This window comes from Peromyscus leucopus, chromosome 2 (genome assembly GCF_004664715.2).
Source record: "Peromyscus leucopus breed LL Stock chromosome 2, UCI_PerLeu_2.1, whole genome shotgun sequence".
NCBI classification, from domain to species: domain Eukaryota; kingdom Metazoa; phylum Chordata; class Mammalia; order Rodentia; family Cricetidae; genus Peromyscus; species Peromyscus leucopus.
The window spans coordinates 27,206,133-27,221,772 of NC_051064.1; positions in this window are offsets into that span (position 1 = coordinate 27,206,133).

Sequence of the window (15,640 nt, forward strand, 5' to 3'; positions counted from 1 at the left end):
AAATCAGTTGGTTTCTAAGATTGAAGAAAATGTGCCATTTGTTGCTAATGTTGCAAAAGTGGTCATTTCCCCAGTGTTTACTTATTACTGTTCTTTTAAAATGATCTTGGGTTCCTGGTACTCACAATGTCGGGGCCCCATCCTGATTGATACATTTTTATCTGTGCTGCTTGCTTTGTAAGATCCAGGAGCTGTGATTTGATACAGACATGGAGATGGTGATGGAGAGGTGCATTAGCACCTGCTTTATTTTTAGGCCAGTGTTCACAGTTAGCCCTATGCCAGCATGAGTGGACTTTGGAAGCTTGACTGTGGTCTACTTTGCAGGGGAAAGTTTCAGACCCCCTTTTAAAAACTTGTATTTAGAAAAAAGAATCTCCAATATTGCAGTCTTAGTAGAAATACCCCTTGTACTCTGTCAGCAGTTGTTAGAATGTCACTTGGTTCTATTTTTTCACACACTCTCCCTCTCCACATCCATATCCAGTTTTTTCTTTTTGCTCCTGAACAATGATCAATAAACTAGGAAATTTGTCATTAATATAATAGTTATGTACAGACTATCCATGCGTTAGTTTTCATGGGCTCTCAAGATGGTGTAACAGGTAAAAACACTTGTCACCAAGCCTGCACTCAGTCCTTGGGGCACACATGGTGGAAGGAAAAAACAAAACCTGCAAGTTGTTCTCTGACTGTCGTACAAGTTTACTGTGGCTGCTGTGTGCCCACACATACACAGCAAATCAGTCTTAGAAATCCAAGTTTCATTAGTTTTTCACAGGAATGGTTATGTCAGACTTCCTTCATGCTCCGTCCTTCACAGGAGACTTACACACCGTGTTTAGTTTCCTGCCTCTTTAGTCCCTTTGTAATCTGGAGTGATTTCTCAGCCCTACTTTGTCTTTAGTAATACTGAAAATTTGGAATGGAGGGAATAACTGTTTCCTAGTTAAGCCCTTAATTTATTTTATTTTTTGATACTTTATCATGATTTGATTCAGGGTGTGTGATCCAGACTATGACTTCAAAGATAGGGGTTTATGCCCACATCACGAGGAGGTGTATGTTGATTTGTGTCATTTGTAATGGTGGTCAACTGGTCAGTTAAGACTGTGCGCACCATTCTTTCCTGGAAGTCATTTTTCTCCTTTTAATCAGTAAGTATATGGACAGATACTTTGAAAGCATCTGTATCTCTGGTCTTTACCAAACTTTAACTCACTACCATATTGTTCTGGAGATTAACTCCAGGCAGTCAGGCTTGGCAGCAAGTGTCTCTATCTGCTAAACCATCTCACTGACTCCATAATGATCATTGCTCAAAAGTATGTTTTGTTTTATTTTTGTAAAATATGCATAGGTTCAAGTTTTATATATGCTTGACCATGTCAGATATTACTGGCGTACAATTCACACAGTCGTGGGACCATTGCTTCTAATAATGTTCCAGAACTCTTTCATCTAGAGACCTTGTAACAACTGAAAATCAGCTCTTCACCCCCCAAACCCTGAACACATGCTCAGCCCCAGCTCCTTTTCTACTTTTTGTTTGAATATATTTGTCTACTGTGCTTAGCTTGAAAAAATAGAATGAACCTGTTGTCCTTTGTGTCTAACTTACTTTACTTTGCGTTGGTGCATGTTGTTTTTTCTCATACTGTGTTGGCTAGTTTTTATGTGAGCTTGACACAGGCTAGAGACATTGGGGAAGAAGTGCCTTAGGTGAGGAAATGCCCCCACCAACTGAGCTTGTGGGAAAGCCTGTGTGGTATTTTCTTAATGATTGTTGTGGGTGGCCCATCCCACAGAAGGTAGTACCACCTCTGGGTGGGTGGTTCCTGATAGTATCAGAAAGCAGGAGCAAGCCAGTAAGCAGGCTTCTGCTTCAGTTCCTTACTCCAAACTCCATCCCAGCTTGAGTACCTGTTTTAGCCTTTTAGTGACTGAGTAATATGTGTGAATATTGCCATACAGGCATGCATCTCTGCCTTTAATTTTTAAGTTAATACTATTCCTGGAACTCTGATGACAAGATGATGGCATGGGGGTAAAAGTATTTAGCAGAGGATCGAGGATATAACTCAGTGGTAGACTGCTTGTCTAGCACATGGTGCAGTCTACAGTATTGGGGGGAGGAGGGAGGGTGGTGTGGTGGTTTGAATGAGAATGGCCCCCATTTATTCACATATTTGAATGCTTAGTTCTCAATTGGTGGAGCTGTTTGGGAAGGATTAGGAGGTGTGTTAACTTGGAGGAGGTATGCTATAGGAGGTGTGTAAACTTGGAGGAGGTATGCTGTGGGGGGTGGACTTTGAAGTTTCCAAAGCCCACACTAATCCCAGTTAGCTCTCTCTACCTCGTGCTTGTGGATGGAGATGTGAACTCTCAGCTCCTCTCCAATGTCATACCATGCCTGCCTATTGCCAATGCTCCCCACCATGACAAGTCATGGCTTTTAACCCTATGGAACTGTGAACCTCAAATTAAATGCTTTGCCTTTGTCATGGTGTTTTGTTAAAACAATGGAAAAGTAAGACAGAAGTGAAGGGGGCAGGGAGAAAAATTGAGGCTAGGAGATAGATCACTTGATAAATTGCTTGCCACAAAACCATGAGGACCAGAATTTGATTTCTAAGACCCAAGTACAAAAGTTGGGCATGCTGTTGTGTGGTGTGTAATCCAAGCACTGAGGAGATGGAGGCATGTAGATCTCTGAGTCTCATTAGCCAGTTAGCTGAATCAATGAACTCCAGACCAGTGTGAGACCCTGTTTCAAAAAACAAGGTAAATGGCTTGTGAGGTGTGACATCTGCAGTTGTCTTCTGACTTACTCATGTGAAAACACACACACACACACACACACACACACACACACACACACACACACACAAACACCAACATTTTTTAGACCAGAACAGTTAGAAAAGATTTAATAAAGAAAATATATTTCAGGAAAGACAGTGGCACAATAGGTGAATTCTTAGAGGGAATGAGAGTTCTAATAGTTAAAGGAAGTTACTTGGTCTTGTGAGCTGTTTGTGTGGGGTCCATGTCTAGACATATTAAGAGGACACCTCACTATCTTCATTAAGTAACTATATATTGTATGTTTAACATTTAGTGGAACCCCAAGGTATTTTCCATAGAGACTGTATTATTTCATATTTGTGTCAGTAACACTTCTTAAGTGACACTTGTTATTTAAATTATTTTCTGATAATAGCTATGGTATAAATAGAGTGAAGTGTTTTGATTTGCACCTCTGAGGATTAGTGGTATTAAATATCTTTTTATGTGCTTATTGACTATTGGCCTGTCTTTGGAAGAGTGACTGTTGAAGTGTTTTTTTGCTTCTTTTGTTGAAACCAGACCTTGCATGTAGCAGGGATGGATTTAACCCCTAGCCCATCTCCTTTAAGGGGCTTCAGTGTCTTGCTTCCCAGTCAAGAGAATGGAATCCACCTCTGCGCAGACACATGTCTTTGTCTACTCCCTCCAGAGTTAATCCAATTGTGCAAGTCTGTCATCTGGCCAAGGGACTACTCCTCAGGATGGAGAGTTTACCTTACACTATGCTAAAGAGATAGGAAGAATAATTAGTCCTTTAATGAGTCAATGTATTTTTCCTTCCCAGAAGTGCCCTAAGGCAGTCTCTACAAGGTGCTATGAGGTTCTGTTCTGTTGTGTCTGCTCACCTTTCTGAGTCCCTGCTCAAGCATACTGTTTCCTTCTTTTCTGTCCCTTTCAGGTGCTAGTCTCAGTAGGATTCTACACCCCCCCCCCCCCCCCCCCCCCCCCCCCCCCCCGGTACTTTGGTCTTCCTTATCCATTCTCTAAAGCTGCTCTCCCTGCTGCTTAACCACCCTGTGGCTAACCACACAGTGCTAACCCAAGCAGCATGCTTTCTCTCTTCCTCCTCTAGGCAGCTGCTGAGATTTACAGTTGCCTGCTTTGGAGTTTTAACTCTGAAATAAAATAACCATCCTTGAGCTTCCATTTGAGTCCTTTCTAATTCATTTTATTAATTAGACTAAGAACCCCAAGAAGGGATTACAATTTCTCTGGTATCACTTTTATGTATCTCATCCTTCTGAGTGTGGGGTTTTACCCACTTCATTTTTGAGAATATTCTCTCTCTCTCTCATGATTGCAGCCTCATGTGTGCTATGGCTCTTGTGGCACTCAGAGGACAATCTCAGGTGTTTGTTGGAGTGGTCCTGTCTCTTTTTGTTGTCGCTATTCACCACTGTGTATGCATGCCAAGCTGGCTGGCCTGAAAGCCCTTGGGAAGCCTGCTGCTCTCCTGCCTTGCATCTTGCTGTAGAAACCCTGGAACTGCAGAGGTGAAGCCTGCTGCTCTCCCTGCCTTCTATCTTGCTGTAGAAACCCTGGAACTGCAGAGGTGAAGCCTGCTGCTCTCCCTGCCTTCCATCTGGCTGTAGAAACTCTGGAACTGCAGAGGTGAAGCCTGCTGCTCTTCCTGCCTTCCATCTTGCTGTAGAAACTCTGGAACTGCAGAGGTGAAGCCTGCTGCTCTCCCTGCCTTCCATCTGGCTGTAGAAACTCTGGAACTGCAGAGGTGAAGCCTGCTGCTCTCCCTGCCTTCCATCTTGCTGTAGAAACACTGGAACTGCAGAGGTGAAGCCTGCTGCTCTCCTGCCTTGCATCTTGCTGTAGAAACACTGGAACTGCAGAGGTGAAGCCTGTTGCTCTCCCTGCCTTCCATCTTGCTGTAGAAACACTGGAACTGCAGAGGTGAAGCCTGTTGCTCTCCCTGCCTTCCATCTTGCTGTAGAAACCCTGGAACTGCAGAGGTGAAGCCTGCTGCTCTCCCTGCCTTCCATCTTGCTGTAGAAACTCTGGAACTGCAGAGGTGAAGCCTGCTGCTCTCCCTGCCTTCCATCTGGCTGTAGAAACTCTGGAACTGCAGAGGTGAAGCCTGCTGCTCTCCCTGCCTTCCATCTTGCTGTAGAAACACTGGAACTGCAGAGGTGAAGCCTGCTGCTCTCCCTGCCTTCCATCTGGCTGTAGAAACTCTGGAACTGCAGAGGTGAAGCCTGCTGCTCTCCCTGCCTTCCATCTTGCTGTAGAAACACTGGAACTGCAGAGGTGAAGCCTGCTGCTCTCCCTGCCTTCCATCTGGCTGTAGAAACCCTGGAACTGCAGAGGTGCACTACTTCAGCCTGCTTTTATAAACTCGGGTGCTCACAGTCGTGTGGTACGCACTATCCACTGAGCCATCTCACTAGCCCAAAATTCATCTATCAGGCATATGACTTGTAAATGTCCCCCCCACCTTTCCTGGGTCTTCTCTTACTTCCTTGATAGTGTGCTTTGATACTTAAAAGTTTTTCTTAATTTGGTGAAATCCAATTTAATATTTCTGTCTAGTTTGTTTTGTGCTTTTGTTGTTATAAACCAAGAATTATTGTGAAATTTAGTGGCATGAAATATTTTAATTCTTTTATCTTGAACTACTGTTGTAAAAGCACATATTGTTGGTTCTATTTAATTATTTTTTAATTTTCAGAGATGATGTCACCTAGTGTCAACATATTTGAAAGAATTGTAATAGTCAAAATAAAAAAAAGTGGTTAATCCTAACCCTAACATAAGACTAAATTACCATAAATTTAAGGCTAAACTAGTCTGTATAATGATTTGGTTTTTATGTCAGACAGGGCTATAGCATATAGCCTATCTTTCTCCCTTTCTTCCCCATAAATTAATAAAATGAAAAAGTTAAAAAGGGAAGGTTCTTATGTATAATTGACTAATAGTTTGTTGTGAAATATTACTTTAACTAGGCAAAGATGTGTTATATTTGTTTATGCTGCATTTGTTTGATGATGTAAGGATATGTTGCTTTGCCTGCCTAAAGCACATGATTGGTCTAATAAAAAGCTGAATGGCCAATAGCTAGGCAGTAGAGGGATAGGCAGGGCCGGCAGCCAGAGAGAATAAGTAGGAGGAGGAATCTAGGCTTGAGAGGAGAGGAGAGAAGAGGAGAGAACAAGACAGAAAGAGAGGGAGACACCTGGGGCTACCTAGTCAGCCAGCCACCAGCCAGCCAGCAGATGTGGAGGAAGCAGTGAAAATAGGACATACAGAATGAAAGGTAAAAGGCCCCAAGGCAAAATGTAGATGAAGAGAAACAGGTTGAATTAAGTTATAAGAGCTATCAAGACATGAGCCTAAGCTAAGGCTGAGCATTTATAACTCATAATAAGACTCTGTGTCATGATTTGGGAGCTGGTTGGTGACCCAAAAGAAAGCCTGCTATGGAGATCATTTCCTAAATATAACACCAGTAGCACAGACACTGAGAACAACAATTAATAAATGGGACCTCTTGAAGCTGAGAAGCTTTTATAGGACAAAAGACATGGTCAATAAGACAGAAAGACAGCCTACAGAATGGGAAAAGATCTTCACCAACCCCACATCTGACAGAGGACTGATCTCCAAAGTATATAAAGAACTCAAGAAACTAGACATCAAAATATTGAACAATCCAATTAAAAAAAATGGGCTAAAGAGCTAAACAGAGAATTCTCAAAAGAAGAATCTCAAATGGTTGAAAGACATTTAAAGAAATGCTCAATATCCTTAGTCATCAGAGAAATGCAAATCAAAACAACTCTGAGATACCACCTTATACATGTCAGAATGGCTATGTTCAAAAACACCAATGACAGTCAATGTTGGAGAGGATGTGGAGTAAAGGGAACACTCCTCCACTGTTGGTGGGAATGCAAACTTGTACAACCACTGTGGAAATCAGTATGGCGGTTTCTCAGAAAATTGGGAATCGATCTACCTCAAGACCCAGCCATACCACCACTCTTGGGCATATACCCAAGGAATGCTCAATCATACCACAAAGATACATGCTCAATTATGTTCATAGCAGAACTATTCATAATAGCCAGAACCTGGAAACAACCTAGATGCCCGTCAACTGAAGAGTGGATTAAGAAAATGTGGTACATATACACAATGGAGTACTACTCAGCAGAGAAAAACAATGACTGCATGAAATTTGCAGGCAAATGGATGGCACTAGAAAATATCATCCTGAGTAAGGTAACCCAAACCCAGAAGAACAAAAATGGTATGTACTCACTAATAATTGGATAAAGCAAAGAACAATCAGACTGCAACCCACAGAACCAGGGAGGCTACATAGCAGGGGGGACCCTAGGATGACTGGCTTATAATAAGTTTTGGCTTTACTCAATCAATGGGCAAGCCTCAGTGAAACATTTCACTATTAGGATAAGAATTTGTACTGTATCAAGCTGATAATAGAATAAATAAATAAATATGAAATAAAATAAAGAAAAAAAGCCTTCTACAATAGTTACTATCACAAAGGACTCTTCCAGAACCACAGTCTTTCATAAAAATTGCAACTGTACACACACACACACACACACACACACACACACACACACACACACACAAACTTGCATAGAAACTATCATTCAACCTTGTGAAAAGCCTCTGTACCCTGGTATTAAGCCTCTCTGCCAATGCAGTAATCCAAATCAAACCAAATCAAACTGAATTAAGAAAAAAGCCCAGGTTTAATGGGTAAAACACTCCTGAATGATTATCTGGCCCCCAGAGAGGAGTCAGGGAAGAGAGACCAAAAACCACATGTCTGTTTTCTGGGAGCAGTTTAAATACCCTTTGGAAGTAGTCTTGAGCATCTCTGGGGGAGAAGCCATGTTTGGTGGGCTTTCTGAAGGCAGAGTTTAGAGAGAGAGAGAGATGGGGGAGGGGAGTTGAGGTGGAGCTTTCACCAGAACATTCCAGACTCTTTGGGTATATGAATGCCAGTTCATGTCTGGCTGCTTCCTGTAGGCATGGGATGAGGAGGAGGAGTTGGGAGTAAGTGGGCTCACACTCAACAGGAGGTGTGGGTGGAGAAGCACCCAGTTAACTGTCATCCTGGAGACCTCAGGCATTTGTTTCTTGATGAAGCAGAAAAGGCAAGTTGCTAGGAAAAAAAATTGATCATTAATACCTGCCCCATCTCTACTGACAGAGATGAATGTATAAGCAGAAGAGCAGACAGGCCCTTCAGTGGGACATCTTGGAAAACTGGAGGGTGGAAGGTCCCACCTATTGGACAGACCAAGTATCCAGAATAGGTGCCTGCTTGGGCCTGGAGAGATGGTACCAGCATGGATGTCCCAGGAGCTTGGCAACTAAGGGGGTGGTGAGGATCACATTGTAGGGTCCTATCCACCAGGGCTTGAGAGACTTAGGAGCTAGCTGTTTGAGTAGTACTCAGTCTTCCAGGGAGTGTGGGGCAGGCTCAGGTGCAGTTGGATCCATTGGTGTGGGGACAGGAAGATAGCTGTCAGCATATGAACAGAGAAGGAACCTCAGAAAGGAGAGGTAGAGGAGGTACCTAGCCAATGGAGGAGTTTGGGCTGGGAGGTGGTGATTGAGGAGGAAGGGCCTTCCATAAATGAGCTCAAAAGGGCTCAGGCCTGTAGGAGTCTGTGGGGTAGCCTGGAGGCAGTAAGGACAATAGGGAGAAGGGAGAACCAAGATAACCTGAGTTCAATAGACAGTTTGGTGAGCTGTTGCTTGATGGTCCATTGGTCCTCTTGACCTTTCCCAAGGATTGTGGATAGCAGGGAATATGTACCTTCCAGGAAATGTTGAGAGCTTTTGGCACAAGCTCCATGACCCTGGAAGTGAAGACTGGCCCATTGTCCATTTGTATGGTCTGTGGCAAGCCAAATCTAAGGATGATGTGGTCCAGGAGCACTTGGGTCACCATATCTGCTATTTCCCTGGAGATGGGATAGATTTCTAGCCATCCTGAAAAGGTGTCAATTATATTTAGGAGGTAACAGAGTTATTTATGTGTAGGCATATGAACAAAATCAACCTGTCAATCCTCACCCAGTTGGTGCCATTGAAGTTGGTGCAGAGACTGATGTATCTGGAGGGCTCTGTGTGGACTGGCCTTGGCACATGTCTGACAGGAGGAGTGAACCTGTGAAATATGAGATCTGAGATGGGTGAAGTCAAAGAGGGACTCTAAGAAACAGAACAAAGCATTGGGGCCTATGTGTAAGGTCTGGTGGATGTCTGAAATGATGGACAGTGCCTGGTCCTGAAGGAGGATGAGGTGGTTATTTAAGTAAACCCATCCATCCTTTGTCTGCATGGCACCTTTTATTCAGGAGTTCATCCCTCTTCTCTGGTTGATAACAGGGCTGATAGGAACGTGTCAAAAGCAAAATATGTTCTGTTGATCCAGAGGAGCTGGAGGCCAATCCCCAGGCTACTGAGTCAGCCTTGGCATTGCCTATGGCCACTGGGTCCTTGGCAGACTGGTGTCTGCAGCAGTGAATTATGGCAACTTCTGCAGGGAGCTGGAGGGCCTCCAAGAGCTTGGCTATAAGAAATCTGTTAACTATGTGAATGACCCTCCATAGGACCAAGTGGTTATAGACTATTAAAAAGGCATATTTAGGGTCAGTATAGACATTAGCCTGTTGACCCTTGGCCATCTGGAATGCTCTAGTCAAGGCGATTAATTTGGCCTTTTGTGAAGAGGTCCCCATTGGCAGGTGGGTCACTTCAACTGTTTTAGTGGAAGTGACCATTGCAAACACCGCCTAGCAGTTTCCTAATCTGTCTATAAGAGAGCGTTCATCAACAAACAGGGTGAGTTGGGGGTTTGTGACAGGTTGGTCTAGGAGACCAGGCCAGGGTGAGCATAAGGCTTCCACAGCTTCTGGGCAGGAATGAGAGGAGGTATCAGAGGAGGAAGGGACAGGAAGGAGGGTCACAGGGTTCAGAGCAGGGCTGGAGGCCAAAGTAATTTGGGGTTTTTATAGAAACAGTAAGTGAAAGACTTGGACTCATGAGGACCCAAAGAGGGGGAGAAAAGAATGACTCAGCAATGGGTTTCAAAATAGGAAACTGGGGTCTGGAAGGGAAGGAAGAAGGGTCTTTAAGGTGAATTAGAACCGGCTGGTGGTGAGTAGCCACCCCTGGAGTAGAAGTATCCCATACTTGGGGATCCACTGGTAAGGGAGGGTAGGGACAGGACAGTCTGGGGTAGGAACCTGTGAGGCTATTAAGGGAAGAAGAAAATGGGACTAAGGAGAGGACATGGAGGCCAAGGTGAGTGTGGCCCCCAAATGGCTGAGAATATCACAACCAAGTAGAGGTGAAGGGCAACAGGTATGCTAGGAAGGAGTGTAAGAAGAATCACCCCACTAGAGTGCAGGGAAGTTTCTTAAGTAGGAAGGAGAGGATCCCACCCACCCACATGACAGGAATTGTCAAGGGAACTGTGGGACCCTAGTGAGATGTTAAAACAATAGGTAGTTCCCATGTCCAATAGAAAGTCAATGGACTTACCCACTACCTACAGCATCCCCCTAAGCTTAGAGAGGGCAATGGGAGTCACCAAGTCAAGGCCAAATCAGTCCTCTGCCAGGCTGAGGAGTCTGAAGGCTGGAGAAGTCTCAGATGCTGGTGTCAGTGAGGCTGAATATCTGTGTCATGGCATGGAGGACAAGCCCACATGGGGGCATTCAGATTTCTAGTGTCCAGACTGCAGGCAGATGGGACATGGCCTCACTGGAAGCCAAGTGTCAGGGCAATACTATGACCAGTGGCCCTCCTGGCCACATTTGAAGCAGGCTCCTGGTGGAGATTGTGGAAAGCCCCAAAACAGCTTGATCACACAGCTGCCATGACAGGCTTAGAGGCCCAGACACAGCTTCTGGGACCCAGGAAAAGCCATAAGCTGACCCCACCCAGTGGGGCCTGCATCTAAGAGGAGATACCTGACATTCCAAACATTCCCTACACTCTAACCTCTGCTAATGATAAAACCCCACCCTGCATGAGCTCTGCTCTCACAGGTGTGTTGGACAGAAAGCCCAAGCTCCAACCTTGAAATCAAAGGCTCTTTGCTTTTACGTATGTGAGTTGATCTCTATGGTAGTCTTTTGGGGGGTCCCCGTGATCTGGGCGTAACAAGTTGACTTGGGCTGAGCTCTGGCAGGATGGGACTTCATGGTCGGTGGTCCACTTTTCTTGTTTCCCTTGTGGAGGCCCTGGTGGCCTTGGGGCAGCTGCAGTGCCTTGGGCTTGGAGCACGGCCTTCTGTTACAGCCTAGCCTGTCATGAAGACTCGGCTGCCTCTTCTCAGGCATCCAAGCTTTAAAAGCCATTTTCACCAATTTCTGTGTGGGGTTTGGGGACCAGCCTCAACCTTTCTGACTGAGAAATGGGTGTCTGAGACCGTGGCTTCTGCTGGGGAGGCTGGGTCAAGTTGAGTATGCTGAACCATAGTCTCTTATAATCAATTTAGAAAAATGGCTGGATTTTCATTTTCTTGCAGCTTATCAAAATCAACAACTTTGTCTGAGACCATTTCCTTACCTTGGAGGAGGCAGCAAACCATGAGGTCTCTCCTCTGCTGGCCATTTTGACCTGGTTTGTTGTCCCAGTAGGGCTCTGTACCTGGCACTGCCATGTCACCCCCAGGGACTGTATTGTAGGTGGGTCTGGTCTGCATACTGTCTAGCTGCTGCTTGAACTCATCCTCACTCCTTGGGCATGAGAGTGGAGGCCTGGATGACATAGAAGTCATGCCGAGTCAGACTGTAGACTTGGGACACATAACAAAACTCCGTAATATAAACAGAAGGATTTGCAGAGAAGGACTCCAATTGCTTTTCTATTTGTGAGAGATCCTGAAGAGAGAAGAGGGTGTAAACTCAAACAATTCCATAGGCTCCAGCCACCTCTTAGAGAGGGTAGAGGAGGACAGGAGGCTGGCAAGACCGGGTATGAAGAGATTAGGGAGGAATCAGAGGGGTTAGGCCAGAAGGTTGTGGCATTGGAGGATGAGGGGGCAGTGGGAGGGAAGGGAGGACAGGAAGGCAGGTAAGGAGCAGAAATTTGGTCTTCAACCTTTGTCCTTGAGTCGAAAGATGGAGGGAGGGGTGGATAGCAGGAGGAATGTGAGGAGTGTAGGAAGGAGATGGGTAGGCAGGGTTGGGGGCGATGGGTAGGCAGGGTTGGGGGCTGTGGGTGAGGGGCCAACATGGCCAGAGCAGAATTTTCAGGCTCTCAGTTCCCAGATAGGTGGGAATCTGGAGGTGCTGTGATCCTAGCTAGCCAACATGAATGGTGTCATGGGACACTGGTCACTGGTAGTGAGGGTGGGAACACAGAACTGAAAAATCATGGACGTAGAGCAGTCCTGTCCACTTATCTCTACACCGGCAAAAATTTTCAAGATCTCGCAGGATGGAAAATTAAAGGTTCCCTCTGGTGGCCATCTTGATTGGTTATCAAGAGCATATTGTGGCCAGGCCTTAGTGCTTAGAGAAATCAGGTGTTCTGGACAGATGGTATCAGATAGCTCCAATTTGAATAAATTTTGTAAAAGACACCCCAAGGGTATTTGGGGATCTGGCTTCAAATTGCAGGTGCACATTTTACAAGTCTATGCTGGGACCTGAAGCCTAATGAAATGGGTCCACTGTGGCAGGCTTTGAGTCAACAAAAGGGGGGTGGTGTGGGATATTCCCTTGAACAGAACATCTTCTAAAGAAGGGGCCCCACGGGACAAAGGCAGGTTTTTGCTCTGGTCATGGGCCTGGTACGGGCACATCTTTGGCAGGGCACCCTGAAATCGAGAGGGATCCTGGACCCCTAAAAGCAATGACTTGGAAAGGACAACTTACCAAGCCAAAAGCCAATCTAGTCTGGCAGAGAGCAAGTGTTGGGGAGAAGGGTGTTTTCTCACCATGTGGCCAGGGCCAGTAGGGGGGAACCAGCCCCTTGGGGAACCTCCAGATGAAAAGCCTCTGTACCCCATGATATGGATTCACAACATGCCCCCACGGTTGGGCATGGTTGTGAATGCCTGGTGGACCTAGGCACTTCGGCCTAGCCATTTCCGGGTCTAAACATCTCATGTGACCAGGACCCTGTGGTTTTGCATGGTTGTGTAAAGCATGCAGCACAACCATGTGATCTATGTGAATGTGTGGAGTAGCCACATGGGCCTGTGTGTACAGGTGCGGCCCAGCCTTTATAAGCCTGCACCATGTTCCTGGCTCCATATTTTATTCACGTGTCTTCCACAGGCCTGAGCACATCTGTCTCTCTCCCTTATCTTAATAAAACTCTTGTTAGTGGATTCTGTCGTGTTTCATGACATTTCCTCACAGGGTAAGAGCGCCGCCAAATAGCCAACATCTGGTGCTGTGACTCAACGGGTGCTTCTGGGCGCTTTGTGCCTATAAACTTGTAAACCAGGGACTCTGCTCCATCTGCGACAGACCACTGTCCATTCGCCTGGCCGCACAAATCTGCATGCAATACCACTGCTTCAATTGGTGAGGCCCTACTTTTTGGCCTGCGTAAACAGTTTCCCGGATCTTTGAGAACGACCATTGAGCATCCAGCATCTCATTGAGTATTCTTGAAACTGGGGGAACCCCTGATGACGGTCTTTATTGGCTACAGTTGGCTCCTATTGCAGGCCTAAATTTCTAGCCATCTCCCACGTCTGCAGTTTGAGATATTTCTCACGGTTGGACCACCACTGTTGGGTGCACCTGGGGCTGTGTGAGAGCAACACGTTTTTCCGGCTTGACGAAGCGGTAGACGCTGTTCCAGATTCTCAGGGAATCCTTGCTTCATGCAGCGGGGTGGGGAGGGAGGCTGCTTTTTGGCTGACAAGCCATTTAGCAGCCTGTGCCCTGTATCCATCCTTGGCCTTGGGGATGCCTGAGGCCTTGGCTCCAGATCTTTTTTTTTTTTTTTTTCTGCCTTTCTGCTACAGACATGGGAAATAAGGCTTCCAACCCCATCAGTCCTACCTCTCCCTTAGGCTGTCTTCTTGAGGCTTTAAAACCTCTCAGTTTAATGCCTTACTTAAAGATTCCTAAGCTTATCTGCCTCTGTACTAAGAGATAGCCCAAATATACTTTAAAAAAATAGCTGCCAAGTGGCTCCTTAGAACCCTATATTTTACGGGAGTTATCTAATTTCTGCCAGTGAACAGGCAAATGGAAAGAGTTACTCTATATCATAGCTTTCTTCTTTCTCAGTGCTAAACCGTCTCTTCTGGATTCCTTCTCTCCTGCTCATATGCTCCTAGCTATGCCTAAACTGGAGGATTCTCTGACTCCGGAATCTCAGACTCTAGATCCTGCTAACGAACCTCTACCTATCTGACCTCCGGCTCCCACCCCTACTCCTAGGGCAACTGTTTCTTCAGCTCCCCTTCCAGATTCCTCTTCCACTAAAGCCGGTTCTTCCTCGGCAGTGGCCATTTCCAAAGACCCTGCCCTGGCTCCAACCTTCATTCCTCCTGCTACTCATTCTCAAGCTGCTAAATTGCCTGATTCCAGCCATCCAAACCCTTCTGCTGTTCTCCCTTTGTGAGAGGTGGCTGGTGTGGATGGACTGATTAAGGTCCATGTTCCAGTCTCTCTCACAGAACTCTCTCAGATAGAAACTAAGCTGGGTTCTTATACTTCTAATTCTGTTTCTTTTATTAAACAGTTTCAACATATAACTCAATCTTATAGTCTCACCTTTCATGATATATACATGATACAGTCTAATAATTCACTTCCTGAGGAGCACAGGTGGGTATGGGAACAGGCTAGAACTCATGCAGATGAGGTTCACCAGACTAACCCCTCACATCCTCCAGGAGCCGAGGTGGTTCCTGACCAAGAACCACACACACTGGGACTATAACACCCAGGGTGGCTGTCTAGCCAGAGACAGGTTTATTACCTGTCTCCTGACAGGCCTCCATAAGGCTGCCCTAAAACCAGTAAACTATAAAAAACTAAAAATAATAATTCAAGATAAGGACAAAAATCTGTCTCACTTCTTAGAGCGGCTCACCGAGGCTCTACTTCAGTTCACTAGCTTAGACCCAGAGAGCCCTGAGGGCAGGCAGCTCCTAATGACCTACTTTGTCTCACAGAGCTTCCCCGACATTAGGGATAAACTTAAACATTTAGAGAATGGCCCTCTGACCCCACAGGCAGATGTGCTAGTGATAGCATTTAAGGTGTACCCTGGGAGAGATAAAAGGCCCAGAAAAGGAACTGCCAGATGCTGGCAAACACCATCAGACCGGCTCCCCAAAAGCCATCTGGTCCCTGTTTCAAGTGCGGGAAAGAAGGCCATAGGGCCCGGGCTTGCACCACCGGCCCACGAAGGGCACTGATAGGGCCTTGTCCAAAATGTTGCCAAAAGGGTCACTGGTCAGCTGACTGTCCTAATGCCCCAAGCAACATAGGAACGGCAGACGAAGACCACCCTCCGGCCGACTTTCTAGGCTTGGCCGACAGCAACGACTGATGCTGCCCGGTTCCCGCCCCGGCCACTCCCATCTCACGCAGGGAACCAAGGGTAGTAATAAAAGTAAATGGGTGTCCCATCTTGTTCCTTTTGGACACTGGAGTTACCTACTCTGTCCTAAGAGAGTTTTGGGGGCCCACTTCTCCTGCTCGTCTCCCTATTGTCGGCGTTGGGGGACAGCCTTATCTACCTCATCAGACACCACCACTTAATTGCATTTTCAGAGGCATCCCTCTCACACACACACATT